The sequence below is a fragment of the Rattus norvegicus genome, chromosome 14 (genome assembly GCF_021556685.1).
Source record: "Rattus norvegicus strain SHRSP/BbbUtx chromosome 14, alternate assembly SHRSP_T2T, whole genome shotgun sequence".
NCBI classification, from domain to species: domain Eukaryota; kingdom Metazoa; phylum Chordata; class Mammalia; order Rodentia; family Muridae; genus Rattus; species Rattus norvegicus.
In genome coordinates this window covers 46,158,051-46,174,459 of record NC_141547.1, presented here as the reverse complement: position 1 = coordinate 46,174,459, position 16,409 = coordinate 46,158,051, and the positions used below count along the sequence as shown (strand labels likewise).

The 16,409-nt window shown below is 38.8% G+C and overlaps 1 pseudogene; it reads right to left on the bottom strand.

The window, feature by feature from the left end:
• Positions 1-2,350: 2,350 nt before the first annotated feature.
• On the bottom strand, positions 2,351-14,767 carry LOC148001348 (WD repeat-containing protein 82 pseudogene; annotated as a pseudogene).
• Between the last annotated feature and the right edge of the window lie 1,642 nt (positions 14,768-16,409).

The following is a 16,409-nucleotide window of genomic DNA, read 5'->3' as shown; positions in this document are numbered from 1 at the left end:
TCCTCACATGAAAATTCTTTGTTTAGCTCCATACCCCAATTTTATCTTTTTTTTTTAACATGGCAAAAAAAAGTTTATATGTTAAGTACAAAAAGGACACAATTGTATGTACTGTAGAATAACAACTATGTAAACACCAAAGTTTATGCACAGAGACATCTAAAGGAACATTTAACATCAAGATAAACAATGGTACCATTGGATAGCAAACTGGTTCTTAAAGATCTCCCAATTTTCCTTCATAAGCAGTAATTGTCAATTACAACAGGGAATAATTTATTAAAAAATACCCCAGTGGCTGGTGGTTGAACAGTGCAGTGTCAGCTGTCACATATAGTGCAGCGGCTCTGGCTGATCTTTCAGAGGACAGTGAATATGTCCCAGGAAAATACCCCCAAACTGCCATCTCTGCTGTCCCTCTTTCTTATTACCCTGTGACCATGTAAATTCCAGTTGCACCTTTTCAATTCAGAACTCAGCTCTGTGGCCACAGGGCCCAGCAGAGGCTGTGGGCAGAAAGTATGCCTTCCAAAAGCATGATGCCTCAACTCTGGACACTCAGAGGACTTCCTGTGGTCAGGCAAGCCACTCTACTTTCAGGCCATGCAGCCATATTCACCTACAGTTAGACATTTGCCCTCAATGGGTCTTTCAGACATGGGATTTAAACTCTGAAGGTAGGCAGTAACAGCTCCGGTTGCCTGGTTCCTACAGTGGTCTGCTCCGTGAAGGCAGACATTTATAGCAGGAGTGTTCAGCAGTGCTTACAGACTTCAGTATCAGTCCAACTTATTTCAGTTGGAATAACAAGTCAAAAAGTAATTGCTTAAAAAGTAGCGTTGGTGACTGGAAGGCTGTCTGCTGCTGCACAGAAGCAGTGATGGTCTGCCTGCCACCCGCTACAGCTGGGTACTCTTGGGCAAATCACAGCCTGCTGGGTCTTGATTTCTGGATGTGCAGGGATATTGCTGCATCAGTATTTGACGGCCGTTTGTCCTACTCTAAGGCTGCCATGCTGGGAAGGAAAGGTCAACTGCAACTCATCTAGTCTGGGTCTAGCTAAAAGTCTTTCAGGAAAAAGCAAGAAAAAGGGCAACAGTGTAGATACAGCAGGTGACAGTGACTTATTTTTGGCCTATTAAGTTCTGACACACTAAAAACACTGTAGTTCCAGCACCCTGTCCTAAATGCTACAAGCCAGGCACAGAAGCCATGCAAAAGTGACTGCCACACATATACAGGTGCAGACAGAGCATAATCAGGCAAAAGATTATAACACTGTAGAGAGGGCCCCGTGGTGTGGCTTAGAGAGCACAAGGGAGTCACCCAAGGCCCCCACTTAGCTGCCATGAAACAGCAAACACTAGAAGCTCTACTTCACGTTATATCCCTAAGGTTAACGGAGAAGACTAAAAATTGTGGCACACAGTATCCACAAAGTCATTCTCGGCTGCAGGCTTCCCTCTCCTGCCGAACTCTTGATAAGCTAGATGAGATAGGCATATACACATACACATTGTGCACGTCTGCACAAAGGTAAGTGGACACACACAGTGTTCAAATACAGACAGATCAAGGGTCATATATAAAAAGGCTAAATAGAACATATAACACAGGCCTAGAATCAGCTCTCGGGTAGGAGCTGGAGAAGACGGGTTTCATCTGCTGACTATGTACACGATTTGTGGTGGGCAGGGAAGGAAGGCATCAGTGTAAACAACTCAGACTCATTGTGGAATACTGGCCCACAGGAAAACGTGATGTGACTCAGGTACAAAAATAAACTACTACTTTGCTTTTGTACAAGCCAAGCTCGGTAGGATCCCCCACAAGAGAGACTGTGGGATTGTCTTGATGGGGGAAGTGCACCAGGCTGCTAAACCTTTCAGCTCTCAGAATTTACCTGCTACCCCTCCCTCCCTGTCAGACTCTTGGGCCTTTGTCACCCAGCATCTAAGCCCAAGGTCTGCCCCACCCACCTGTGCAGGAATACTGACTAGCCTCCTGACAGACACGGTCCTCTGTACTTGTCCTTTCTTTGACTCCAAGGTATATGAAGATTTATTTTTGTAAATGTTTGGCACCTAAGAAACATGATGGTTGTGGAATAATGCCACAATTAATTACACAGGGAGACCCAGTAACAAGACATGCAGGGTGAGGGCAAGGGGTGCTGAGCTGCCCTAACATCTCAAAACCAGAACCACGGCTTCCCATGCATTTCTGGGGTGAGAAGGATGTGCAGGAAGTGGTGACTTCACTGGCTCCTCAGCAGCAAGTACATTCACAACTGAAGGGGTTCAGGTGCCCCACTGTGTCCTGATCGTAAGTTTAGTCACACTCTGAAGAGCCTGGCGCAGTGAGAGCTGGAAGGCTGGGTGCCAGCTGAAGCTGCAGCACCAAGGGTCCTCCTGAAGGCGCTCAGCATAGTAATCCTTTAGAGAAGATGGACAGCACATCCCTGGGAAGGCCACGTGGGAAGATGTTCTCCAGGCCCAGTCAAATGATCAATCAAACACCGTCATCTCAGTCACCTCAGACTTTTTCCTGTTGGCTGCCCTCACTGTACAAATAGCCCAGAAGCGTCAGGATCAGTCATCAATGGTGGGTAACCAGAAGGCCATGTTGGAACAGGCGCTGGCAAAGGTCATAAACTTGGGGTTGAACTGCAAACAGGTGATGGGGCCGGTGTGCTTCCCATCCAGTACAGCTACTTTTATACCACTCTCCCCATTCCACACATGGATTTTGCCATTTTCTGAACCAATCATAATAAACTGTGAATCTGGAGTAAACGAAGCTTTGAGTGTAACAGCTTTGCTATTAGCATAACCCCCAAATGTGTGCATCATCACACCCTTAAATCGTCAATGAGGCGGATGAAGCTGCCATTGGTGGAGATGAGTATCAGTTTGCCATCGTTGCTGAACTTAAGTCCTGTCCACTCACAAGTCCGATCATACTGCATCTTAAAGGTAGCAAATGGACCCTTATCAAAAGAACGAAGGTCATAAAGTTTGACCATTTCTGAGTTGACACCTGCAGCAAAACTTAACCCTTCTGGATCAAAGGAACAAACAGGTTTGCCCTGTAGATACATGAGGCCCTGGCAGTTAGGAGACCGAATGGTCTTATCAAGAGACCCAGAAATGAAAGTGTCATCCACAGGTGACATAGACAAGGCCACCACCCTCTTGCTGTGTCCAGGAAAGTATCTGATGTATTTATTGTCATGCAAGGACAAGTAACGAATAGTATCGTCTATTTTGTTAGAGCTGTAAACGACTGTGTTTGCTGCATGGGTGTATCTGATGAGGTCCACACCATATTTCTTACTGTACAGGATTCTCTTTGGTTTGCCCTCCTGGCAGTCATAGAGCACGATGGAGTCATCATCGCTACTGGAGATGACCGTCTCGCCATTGCATACCCCAATTTTAAGAGGGTTATTTGATTTCCCGGAGTCTAACTTCTTGAGTTCCTTGTATGTTTTGGATATTAGTCCTCTATTAAGGCATAGGATTAATAAAAACCTTTTCCCAATCTGTTAGTTGCTGTTTTGTCCTAATTTCAGTGTCTTTTGCCTTACAGAAGCTTTGCAATTTTATGAAGTCCCATTTGTCAATTCTTGATCGTATTGCATAAGAAATTGTTCTGTTAAGGAAACTTTCCCCAGTGCCCATGTGCATGAGGTTCTTCTCTGATTTTTCTTCTATTTAGTTTGAGTTTATCTGGTTTTATGTGAAGTTCCTTGTTCCACTTGAACTTAAGCTTTCTACAGAGCAATTTTTTTTTCATCTACAAGTTGACAATGGTTGCACCAGGACCATATGTTGAAAATGCTTCCATTTTCCAATGGATGATTTTAGCTCCTTTGTCAAAGATCAAGTGAGCATAGGTATGTGAGTACCAGCCTGTTTCCTCTTGGGTCAGGAATATGGGCAGAAAGTAATTGTCTCCTGTGTGTTCTCAGGACTGACTGCACTTCTGAGGGTCCAGCTTCCCCCTAACTTTATGAAGAATTGGACATAGTACTCCTGAGGACCCAGTTATAACACTCCTGGGCATATCCCCTGAAGCTGCTCCAACATATAACAAGGACACATGCTCTACTGTGTTCATAGCAGCCCTATTTATAATAGCCAGAAATTGGAAATAACCCAAATGTCCCTCAAAAGTGGATTGGTTACAGAAAATTTGTTAAATTTATACAATGGAGTAATATTCAGCTATTAAAAACAGTGACTTAATGAAATTCATAGACAAATGGATAGAATTAGAAATTATTAGCCTGGAGAGGTAACCCAATCACACACACAAAAAAGACATGGTATGCACTCACCAGTAAGTGGATATTATCCCAAAAGCTCAGATTATCCAAGATACAATCCACAGACCTCATGATGCTCAAGAAGAAGTACAAAAAAAGTGCAGATGCTTCAGTCTTTAGAAGGGGGAACAAAAATATTCACAGGAGGAAATACAGAGACAATGTTTGGAGAAGAGACTGAAGCAAAGGTCATCCAGCAGTTCATTTACTTATGGATCCCTCCCATATACATACAGCCACCAAACCCAGACAATATTGCTCATGCCAAGAAGTGCATGCTGACAGGTGCTTTATATTGCTGTCTCCTGAGAAGCTCTGCCAGAGCATGACAAACACAGAGGTGGATGCTCAAAGCCAACTATTGAATTGAGAATGGAATCCACTCTGGAGGAGTTAGACAATGGTTTGGAGGTGCTGAAAGCTTTTGCCAACCCATAAGAAGAACAATATCAACCATTCAGAACACCCAGAGAATAAATCAACATTCAAAGTGTACACATGGAAAGACCCATGTCTCCAGTTGCGTATGTAGCAGGAGATGGCCTTGTTGGGCCCTAATGGGAGGAGAGGACCTTGGTTCTGCCAAGGCTCAATGCTTTAGTGTAGGGGAATGTCAGGGTAGGAATGCAGGAAGAGGTAGTTAGATGCGTGGGGGAATACCCTCATAGAATATGGTAGAAGAATGGGATAGGAAGGTTATAGATGGGAAACCTGGAAAGGGGATAACATTTGAAAGTAAATTTAACATATTCTCACAAAAAGGAAAAGTCCTTCTTAAAAAAAACGAATTTATATCTTTTTCTTAATTTTCCATCTATCAGATTTAGAATATTTTGCCTTATACTTTAACTCTTGGTGTGCTCTAAATTTAATTTTGTTTGCAATCAGAGGTAAAGAGTGAGTCTCATCCTTCTACATGTAATTACCTAATTTTACCAGAACAATATCTTTAGGATTCTGTATTTTTTTTCACTGTGTATTTCTTGGTAACATTGTAAAATTCAGGCTATACATGAGTGGACTTATGTCTGTCCTGACAATTTTATGCTATTGAATAATGTATATATTTATATTAGATTAGTATGATATCTTAATTATTATAGATCTGTATTATCATGTAATAAGTGGGAGGCGTTACTTCCAGCAATGATCCTGCTTTTCAGTATTCTTTTGATTTTACATTCGTCCATGTGATTACAAATTGAATGTAGTTCTATTTTTAGTTTCTGTGAAAAAGTGGATTGGTACTTACTGAAAATTATTGATTATATATTTTTCTAAAATAACTATTCTCAGAATATTAAACAAATACCTGAGCATGAGAAATCTTACAATTATCCTGTATCTCTTCAAATGTCCTAATTTTTAAAATAATTTTCTAACTTCTTCCAATTGTTTTCCATTTTTTCTTTATTTTTGATATGGGGCTTCTTTATGTATCAACCATGGCCATTTTCCAGTGAAAGCCTTATTCTCTGGACTAGGCTGGCCTTGACCTCAGTGAGGTACCCCTATTTCTATCTCCCAATTGCTGAGATTAAAGATGTGCACCACCACTACTGTGTAGACTTTTTTTACTTTTCATTTAATTTTATATCAATTATGTTTTGCCGAATATTTTGAATGTGTTAATTTCCATGATTTCTTTTTTGATATGTTTCTCTTTTGTATAAAGGAAATGGACTTACTTTAGGAAGTTTTTTTTGTTTTTGTTTGTTATGATTTTGTTTTGCTTTTTTAAAAATATACTTTCTTTATGTGTAGTAGAATCCTAATCATCTTCAAATAATCATAATTTAGCTTCTTCCTTTCCCATTTATATTATCTTTTCTCCCTCAAATATCCTATTGTTCTGATCAAGATTTCGTGCATTACATCTCAAATTTCCCATGATGTTTACAATACTTGTTATATTTTATCAAAGCATATTTCTATATCATCATTCAAGAACATTTTCCCAATGTGATTTTATTTATGTGGTATATTACCTGTTTTACACATTTTAAAAGATTTCTAATACACATAGTTTTTTGTAATTTTTTATTGGATATTTTTATTTATGTTTCAAATGTTTTTCCCTTTCCTAGTTTCCTGTCAAAAGGCCCCTATCTCACCTCACTCTCCTTATTCTCTGAGGGCTTTCCCCCTCCCCAATCAGGCCCCTTTCCATCCCCCCTGATATTTCCCTACACTGCTGGTCCAGCTTTGGCAGGAACAATGGCATTTCCTTTCAGTAGTGCCCAACAAGTCCATTTTCTGCTACATCTGCATCTCAAGCCATGGATCTATCCATGTATAGCCTTTGGGTTGTGGTTTCATCCCTGGGGGCTCCGGTTGGTGGTATTGTTATTCTTACAGAGTTGCAAGCCCCTTCAGCTCCTTCAATACTTTTTCTAATTCCTCCAGTTTTTACCCTGTTCTCACTTCAGTGCTTTGCTGCTAGCAACTATATCAGGGTCCTGTCAGTATGCTCTTCATGGGTTCATTAATATTTTCTAGTTTGGTGGGTGTAGGTATATGTGTGTATATATGTGTGTACATATGTATGCTGTATACCAATGAGGGGCAGGCTCAGAATAGCCATTTCTTCAGTCTCTGCTCAGAACTTTGTCTACAAATCCCTATCTATTAATATTTTTCCCCATTTTAAGAAGAACTGAAGTATCTGCATGTTAATCATCCTTCTTGTGTTTCATGTGGTCTGTGAATTATATCTTGCGTAATACAAGTTTTTGAGCTAATATCCAATAATCAGTCAGTATATACCATTTTTTTTTTCTGTGATTGGGCTAGCTCACACGGGATAATATTTTTTAATTCCATTCATTGCCTGATGAATTGCATAAATTCATTGTTTTTGATAGCTGAATAGTATTTCACTATGAAGATGTACAATATTTTCTATAACAATTACTCTGTTGAAGAGAATATGGGTACTTTCCAGCTACTGGATGTTATAAATAAGGTTGCTGTGAACCTAATGGAGCATGTGTCTGTATTGTATGTTGGAGCATATTTGGGTATATGACCAAGAGATATTCTGCTCAGGTATGGCAGTCTCCAATTTTAATAACTGATTCTGTTACTTTAGGAGTTATGGGGCTGTACAGATGGTTTATCTGTTCCCAATTTAACTTTGGTACCTGGTATTTATTGAGAAAATTGTCCATTTCCTCCATATTTTTGGATTTTGTTGAATATAATCTTCTGTAGTAAGAGCTGATGTTGTTTTGAATTTTCTCAGATTCTGTTGTTGTCTCCATTTTCATTTATGACTTTGTTAATTCGGATACACTATATGTGCCCTTTGATTATTCTGGCTAAGAGCTTCTGTATCTTGTTGATTTCACAAGGAACCAGCTCTTGGTTTTGTTGACCTTTGTATAGCCCTTTTTGTTTGTACTTGTTTGATTTCAGTCCTGAATTTGATTATTTCCTGACTTTTACTCTTCTTGTGTATATTTGCTTCTTTATTTCTAGCACTTTTAGGTGTGCTGTCAAGCCGCTACTGCATCATCTCTCCAGTTTCTTTTCAGAAGAACTCAGAGTTTTCCTCTTAAGCACTGCTTTTATTTTGTCCGATAAGTTTGCGTATGTTATGCCTTCATTATCATTAAATTCTCAAAAGTCTTTGATTTCTATCTATATTTATTCTTACAGCCAGTTATCATTGAGTAGAGAGTTGTTCAACTTCGATGTATATGGGGACTTTCTCTTGTATTTGTTGATATTGAAGACCAGCTACAGTCTATTGTGATCTGATAGGATGCACGGGATTATTTAAATCTTCATGTATCTGTTGAGTCCTGTTTTATGACTAATTATATGGCCAATATTGGAAAAGGTACCATGTCGTGCTGATATACATACATACATACATATATATATATATATATATATATATATATATATATATATATATATATATGTTTTAGGAAGAAATGTTCTGTTAAATCCATTTGGCGTTTTTCTGTCAGTTTCTCAATGTCCCTGTTCAGCTTCTGTTTCCATGATCTTTCCTTTGATGAGTGCAATCTCCTCATCTTTCATGACTGTTGAAATCTCCTACTATCATTGCGTTAGGTGCAATGTCTGCTTTGACCTTTAGTGTAGTTTCTTTTATGAATGTAGGTGTCCTTGCATTTGGAGCATAGATGTTTAGGATTGAGAGTTCACATTGATGGATTTTTCTTTTGATGAATATGGTTTCTTTCCTTATCATTTTTGATAACTTTTGGTTGAACATCGATTTTATTCTATATTAGAATGACTATTCCAGCTTTCATCTTCAGAATATTTGCTTATAAAATTGTATTCCTGCCTTTTACTCTGAGTTAGTGTCTGTCTCTGTCTCTGAGGTGTATTTCTTTGTGCAGCAAAATGCTGGGTCCTGTTTATGCCAACAGTCTTTTAGTGTATGTCTTTTTATTGGGAAATTGATTCCATTGATGTTAAGAGATATTAAGGAATAGTGATTACTGTTTCCTGTTTTTGTTAGTAGAGGTGGAAAACGGGTCTTTTTTAAATTTTTTTAATTTTATTTTTTTATTTCATTTATTTTTTTTTTTTGTTTGTCTCTCTTGGATTTGTTCCCAGAAGATATTTTTCTTACTTTTTAGGGTATAGTTTAACTCCTTATTTTAGAGTTTTTCCATCTGTTATCCATTGGAAGCCAGGATTTTTAGAAAGATATTGTGTAAATTTGGTTTTGTTATGGGATATATTGGTTTCTCCATCTCTGTTGAGAGTTTTGGTGGATATAGTAGCCTGGACTGGCATTTCTGTTCTCTTAGGTTCTGCATCACATCTGCAACAGATCTTCTTCCGTTCATACTCTCTGGTGAGAAGTTGGTATAATTCTTACACATCTGCCTTTACATATTACTTGTCTTTTTCCCTAACAATTTTAATATTCTTTCTTTGTTTTTGCTTTTGTGTTTTGAGTATTATATGAGAGAAGAAATTTCTTTTCTGGTCCAATCTATTTGGAATTTTGTACACTTATTTTATGTTTATGGGTGTCTCTTTCTTTAGGTTAGGGAAGCTTTCTCCTATAATTTTGTTGAAAAATTTTACCGGCCTTTTAAGTGGGAGTCTTCACTCTGTTCTATACCTATTATCCAAAGGATTGATCTTCACAGTGTGTGCTGTATTTCCTGGACACTTTGGCTTAGGAACTTTTTGTATTTTACATTATCATTGACGGTTTTGTCAATGTTTTCGATGGTATCTTCTGCCCCTGAGATTCTCCCTTCTATCTCTTGTAATCTGTTTATGATGGTTTCATTTATATCTCTTGATCTCTCTACTTGTTTTTCTATCTCCAGGGTTATCTCCCTTTGTGCATTTTATTGTTTCTATTTCCATTTTTAAATCCTGGAGGGTTTTGTTCAATACATTCACCTGTCTGGTTGTGTTTTCCTGTAATTCTTCAACAGACTTTGTGTTTCCTCTTTAAGCGCTTCTATTTGTTTATCTGTTTTATTCTGTATTTTTTAAGGGGTTTATTTATGTCTTTCTTGAAGTCCGCAATAATCATCATGATATTAAATGCAAATTTTACTTTCCCTGTTTGTTCGAATATCGAGTATTTGATTTTGAGGGAGAGCTAGACTCCGATGATGCCAAGTAGTCTTTCTGTCGGTTGCTTAGGTTACTGTGCTTACCTCTTGCCATCAGATTGTCTCTTGAGTTATCTTGTCTTCCTGTTTCTGACCATGGATTTACCCTCCTGTGTGTCTCTCTGTCAACGTTTTTATAGATTGTTTTCTTTCTGCCAGATAAGGGAACGGAAAGCTGCTCCTAAGTTTGTGAGAATGGAAGCCTCCATGTGGGTTGTTTGATGGAGAAGAGCTGGTCTTCTCTCTAATCTCATGTGTGTAGGCACTCCTGGCGACTCTCTTTCAGGTCATGGACGCTATATCTTGAAAATTCCACTTATACAAGCGTGTCCTATTTGGAACTCACTGAAGTTGCCTAGAAATTTTGATTCCATTGATGAAAATTTTTCTATATCCCAAAATGTCCAGTTATCACTATCTCGGCATATTGGGAACTAACCTAATTCACAACGCAACTGAGATTCGGCTCGTGAAAATTTTGATAAATCTTTAAAAGGACACTTATACTAGAACCTGCTAATGGGAACTACCTGAATTCATAAAGAAACTGTCTTTCACTTCGTTAAAATTTTGCTGTATCTTGAATAGTACTCTTATTACAAGGGCATCCATTTGGGAACCTACTGAATTCAGCATGATACTTAGATTCGGTTCGTGAAAATGATGCTATGTCTTGAAAAGTACACTTATACAAGCATGTCCTATTGGGAACTCACTGAATTCGCCTAGAAATTTTGATTCCATTTGTGAAAATTTTTCTACATCACAAAAGTCGACTTATTACTATCGCGGCCTATAGGAACTAACTGAATTCGCCAAGTAATTGAGATTCGGCACGTGAAAATTTTATAAATCTTTAAAAGGACACTTATTGCTAGAACCTGCTAATGGGAACTACCTGAATTCATAAAGAAACTGTGTTTCAGTTCGTTAAAATTTTGCTGTATCTTGAATAGTACCCTGATTACAAGCGCATCCTATTGGGAAGCTTCTGAATTCACCATGATACTTCTGTTCGGTTCGTGAAAATGATGCTATATCTCGAAAACTACACTTGTCCAAGCATGTCCTATTGGAAACTCCTTTTATTCCATTTGTGAAATTTTTTTGATACCCCGAAAAGTCCACTTATTCCAATTGCGGCCTATTGGGAACTAAATGAATTCGCCAAGAAACAGAGTCTGCTCGTGAAAATTTTGATAAATCTTTAAAAGTACAGTTATTACTAGAGTTTGCTACTAGGAACTACCTGAATTCACAAAGAAACTGTTTTTCAGTTCGTTAAAATTTTGCTGTATCTTGAATAGTACCCTGAATACAAGCGCATCCTATTGGGAAGCTACTGAATTCACCATGATACTTCTATTCGGTTCGTGAAAATGCTATATCTTGAAAAGTACACTTATACAAGCATGTCCTATTGGGAACTCGATGAATTCGCCTAGAAATTTTGATTCCATTTGTGAAAATTTTTCAATATTCCGAAAAGTCCACTTATTACTGTCCCGGACTATTGGGAACTAACTGAATTCGCCAAGTAACTGAGATTCGGATCGTGAAAAATTTGATAAATCTTTAAAAATACACTTATTACTAGAGCCTGCTAATGAGAACTACCTGAATTCACAAAGAAACTATGTTTCAGTTCGTTTAAAATTCACTGTATCTTGAATTGTACCCTTATTACAAGCGCATCCTATTGGGAACCTACTGAATTCAGCATGATACTTCGATTCGGTTCATGAAAATGATGCTATATCTTGAAATGTACCCTTATAGCAAGCTTGTCTTATTGGCAACTCACTGATTTTGGAAGATGCTGAGATCCCATTTGTCAAATGTAGCTAAATCTTTAAAAGTACACTTACTACAAAAACGTAGTATTGGGAACTAACAGAATCTGAGGAGCAACTGAGTTTCAGTGCGTGAAAATGTTGCTATATATTCAAATGTACACTAATTACAAGCGTGTCCAACTGAGAATGAACTGAATTCACCAAGTAACTGACATTCCGTTCGTGAAACTTTTGCTAAATCTTTCAAAGTACACTTAATACAAGGTCTCCCATTGAGAAGCAACTGAATTCGCGAAGAAACTAATATTCCACTAGTGAAAATGTTGCTACATCTTGATTCGGCTCGTGAAAAATTTGATAAATATTTAAAAGTACACTTATTACTGGAGCCTGCTAATGAACTACCTGAATTCACAAAGAAACTGTCTTTCAGTTCGTTAAAATTTTGCTCGATCTTGAATAGTACCCTTATTACAAGCGCATACTATTGGGAACCTACAGAATTCACTATGATACTTAGAGTCGGTTTGAGAGAATTACGCTATATCTTGAAAAGTACATTTATACAAGCATGTCCTATTGGGAACTCACTGATTGCGCTAGAAATTTTGATTCCATCTGTGAAAATTTTTCTGTATCCCGAAAAGCCCACTTATTACTATCACATCCTATTGGGAAGCAACTGAATTCACCAAGTAACTGAGGTTCGGCACGTGAATATTTTGATAAATCTTTAAAAGTACACTTATTACTAGAGCCTGCTAATGGGAACGACCTGAATTCAGAAAGAAACTGTGTTCAGTACATTAAAATTTTGCTGTATCTTGAAGAGTACCCTCATTACATGTAACTTCTATTGGAAACCTACAGAATTCACCAAGATACTTTGATTCGGTTCTAGAAAACTTTGCTAAATCTTTCAAAGTACACTTATTACAAGGGCTCCTATTGAGAAGTAACTGGATTCGCGAAGAAACTAAGGTTCCACTAGTGAAAATGTTGCTATATCTTGAAAAGTACACTTATACAACCATGTCCTACTGGGAACTCACTGAATTCACCAAGAAATATTGATTCCATTTATGAAAATTTTTCTATACCCTGAAAAGTCCTATTACTACTATTGCGGCCTATGGGCACTAACTGAATTCGCCAATAAGTGGTATTCTTCTCGTGAAAATTTTGATAAATCTTAAAAACTACACGTATTACTAGAGCCTGCTAAGGGGACTACATAGATTCACAAAGAAACTGTGTTTCAGTTCGTCAAATTTTGCTGTATCTTGAATAGTACCCTTATTACAAGCATGTCCTACTGGAAAACTAATGAATTCGCAATGATACTTAAATTCGGTTCGTGACAATTTTGCTATATCTTGAAAACTACACTTATACGAGCATGTCCTATTGGGAACTCACTGAATTCACCCAGAAATTTTGATTCCATTTGTGAAAATGTTTCTATATCCCGACATGTCCACCTATTACTATCGCGGCCTATTGGGAAGTAACGGAATTCGCCAGGTACTGAGATTTGGCTCGTGAAAATTTTTATTAATCTTTAAAAGTACACTTATTACAAGTGCCTGCTAATAGGAACTACCTGAATTTACAAAGAAACTGTGATTCATATCGTAAAAATTTGGCTATATATTGAAGAGTACCCTTATTACATGTACATCCTATTGGGAATCTACTGAATTCACCAAGATACTTAGATTTGCTTCGTGAAAATTTTGCTATATCTTGAGAGAGGGCAGGGAATTGGGAGTAGTGGGGGAAGGCTTTAGCCTGGATGTCCTTAGAATAGCATTCGTAGTGAAGGTAGCCAGGCATTGGAGTTCAGGAGATAGCAAGAAGCTAGCTCAGAACTAGCCATTTGGTGACTCAATGGACAGAAGAACAGGATACATGAAGGGAAGATTTCTAATCTGGATGTTCCTTATGACGTTTGGCTTAGGGGAGGCAGGCAGAGTGGCAGTCAGAGGAGGGAGCCCCCGTGGACTTCAGCACAACTCTAGTAGAATTTTCAAATAATAAACAGGTTTCTATTGCATATAGTTGATGTATAATTATATACACATGTGTTTTCAGCATCTATTTCAAATAAAAAAGCATTCCAGTGGTCCAAATGGAAAATGATGGCTGTGTTGCAAAGAACACAGTGGGGTAAAAGTCTGAAGGAAGAACAATGAATAAGTTGGTATAGAAGTCGAATGTACAGAGGGCATCCCTAGAAAGAAACAGTGAAAACATTGTTGGTAAACGTTAATAAATTCTCCCATATTGAATACACAAAGTTTCTCTCCAAAAGCTTACTTCCATGAAATTGATTTTGTTGACCCTGGGATCTCTGGTACACGGCAATGTCTCAGCAGAAACGATTAAGAAGGTCTGGTCACCAACTTTCTCCGGCTTCTCATGGGGCTGTGGACTGTTGAGGATGGAACATACAGTTCATTCACAACCATCTCTCCTTGAAACTGGAAGAATGGGGATGGCAGGAAGCTTTCTAATATGCTGTTAGTTCCATTTCCAGAGTGTGTCTCTGATGCTAGATAGTCCACAGAGGGAAAACTTTCAGTGTTTGTGCTAAGTGCCTTGCTAGAATCTTCTGACACCAAATTGACTTTTTGTGTTTGTTCTTCTCCTGCTGCATGCTCGACAGCCTGCTGGGTAATCAAGGAATCTATTTTAACATTTACACGACCAAATAAAGAATCTTGCGAAAAATCCACATTCTGGTGTAGCTCTTCTTCTGGACAGGGAAGGTCACTCGAAGAAAGAGATAGCTTATCATTTGATGTAGAAGAATGACAGTTTCCTTCACTAAGGACACTGGTTGTAACCATCTCTGATGGTGCCGGGCCAGGTCTACGAACAGTAACAGAATCAGAAAAATCTATGCAGGTGTTGCTGCTGGAAGACAGAGCACTGTGTTGTTCTCTTGGGGTGCTGCTGTTCTTTGTCTTATAAACATTTGCATATATTGGGAAGTCTTGTTTCTTTGAAAAGATCATTTGCAACTGTTTAAGTATCCTCCTATGGTGTCCCGTAGGTGATATTTCTTTTTTTTTTTTTTTATTAACTTGAGTATTTCTTATTTACATTTCGAGTGTTTTTCCCTTTCCCGGTTTCCAGGCAAACATCCCCCTCCCCCCTCCCTTTCTTTATGGGCGTTCCCCTCACCATCCTCCCCCATTGCCACCCTCCCCCCAACAATCACGTTCACTGGGGATTCAGTCTTAGAAGGACCCAGGGCTTCCCCTTCCACTGGTGCTCTTACTAGGCTATTCATTGCTACCTATGAGGTCAGAGTCCAGGGTCAGTCCATGTATAGTCTTTAGGTAGTGGCTTAGTCCCTGGAAGCTCTGATTGCTTGGCATTGTTGTACATATGGGCTCTCGAGCCCCTTCAAGCTCTTCCAGTTCTTTCTCTGATTCCTTCAACGGGGGTCCTATTCTCAGTTCAGTGGTTTGCTGCTGGCATACGCCTCTGTGTTTGCTGTATTCTGGCTGTGTCTCTCGGGAGAGATCTACATCCGGCTCCTGTTGGCCTGCACTTCTTTGCTTCATCCATCTTGTCTAATTGGATGGCTGTATATGCATGGGCCACATGTGGGGCAGGCTCTGAATGGTTGTTCCTTCTGTGTCTGTCTTAATCTTTGCCGCTCTATTCCCTGCCAAGGGTATTCTTGTTCCCCTTTTAAAGAAGGAGTGAAGCATTCGCATTTTGATCATCCGTCTTGAGTTTCATTTGTTCTAGGCATCTAAGGTAATTCCAGCATTTGGGCTAATAGCCACTTATCAGTGAGTGCATACCATGTGTGTTTTCCTGTGATTGGGTTAGCTCACTCAGGATGATATTTTCCAGTTCCAACCATTTGTCTACGAATTTCATAAAGTCATTGTTTTTGATAGCTGAGTAATATTCCATTGTGTAGATGTACCACATTTTCTGTATCCATTCCTCTGTTGAAGGGCATCTGGGTTCTTTCCAGCTTCTGGCTATTATAAATAAGGCTGCGATGAACATAGTGTAGCACGTGTCTTTTTTATATGTTGGGGCATCTTTTGGGTATATGCCCAAGAGAGGTATAGCTGGATCCTCAGGCAGTTCAATGTCCAATTTTCTGAGGAAACTCCAGACTGATTCTCAGAATGGTTGTACCAGTCTGCAATCCCACCAACAATGGAGGAGTGTTCCTCTTTCTCCGCATCCTCGTCAGCATTTGCTGTCACCTAAGTTTTTGATCTTAGCCATTCTCATTGGTGTGAGGTGAAATCTCAGGGTTCTTTTGATTTACATTTCCCTTATGACTAAAGATGTTGAACATTTCTTAAGTGTTTCTCAGCCATTTGGCATTCCTCAGCTGTGAATTCTTTGTTTAGCTCTGAACCCCATTTTTAATAGGGTTATTTGTCTCCCTGTGGTCTAACTTCATGAGTTCTTTGTATATTTTGGATATAAGGCCTCTATCTGTTGTAGGATTGGTAAAGATCTTTTCCCAATCTGTTGGTTGCCGTTTTGTCCTAACCACAGTGTCCTTTGCCTTCCGTAGGTGATATTTCAACTTGATGTAGCACATTGTAATTTATTGTTGCGCAGTCCTTCACAGTATAAAAACCAAATTCCTGGAAATGTAAGAAGTACTGCTCCAAA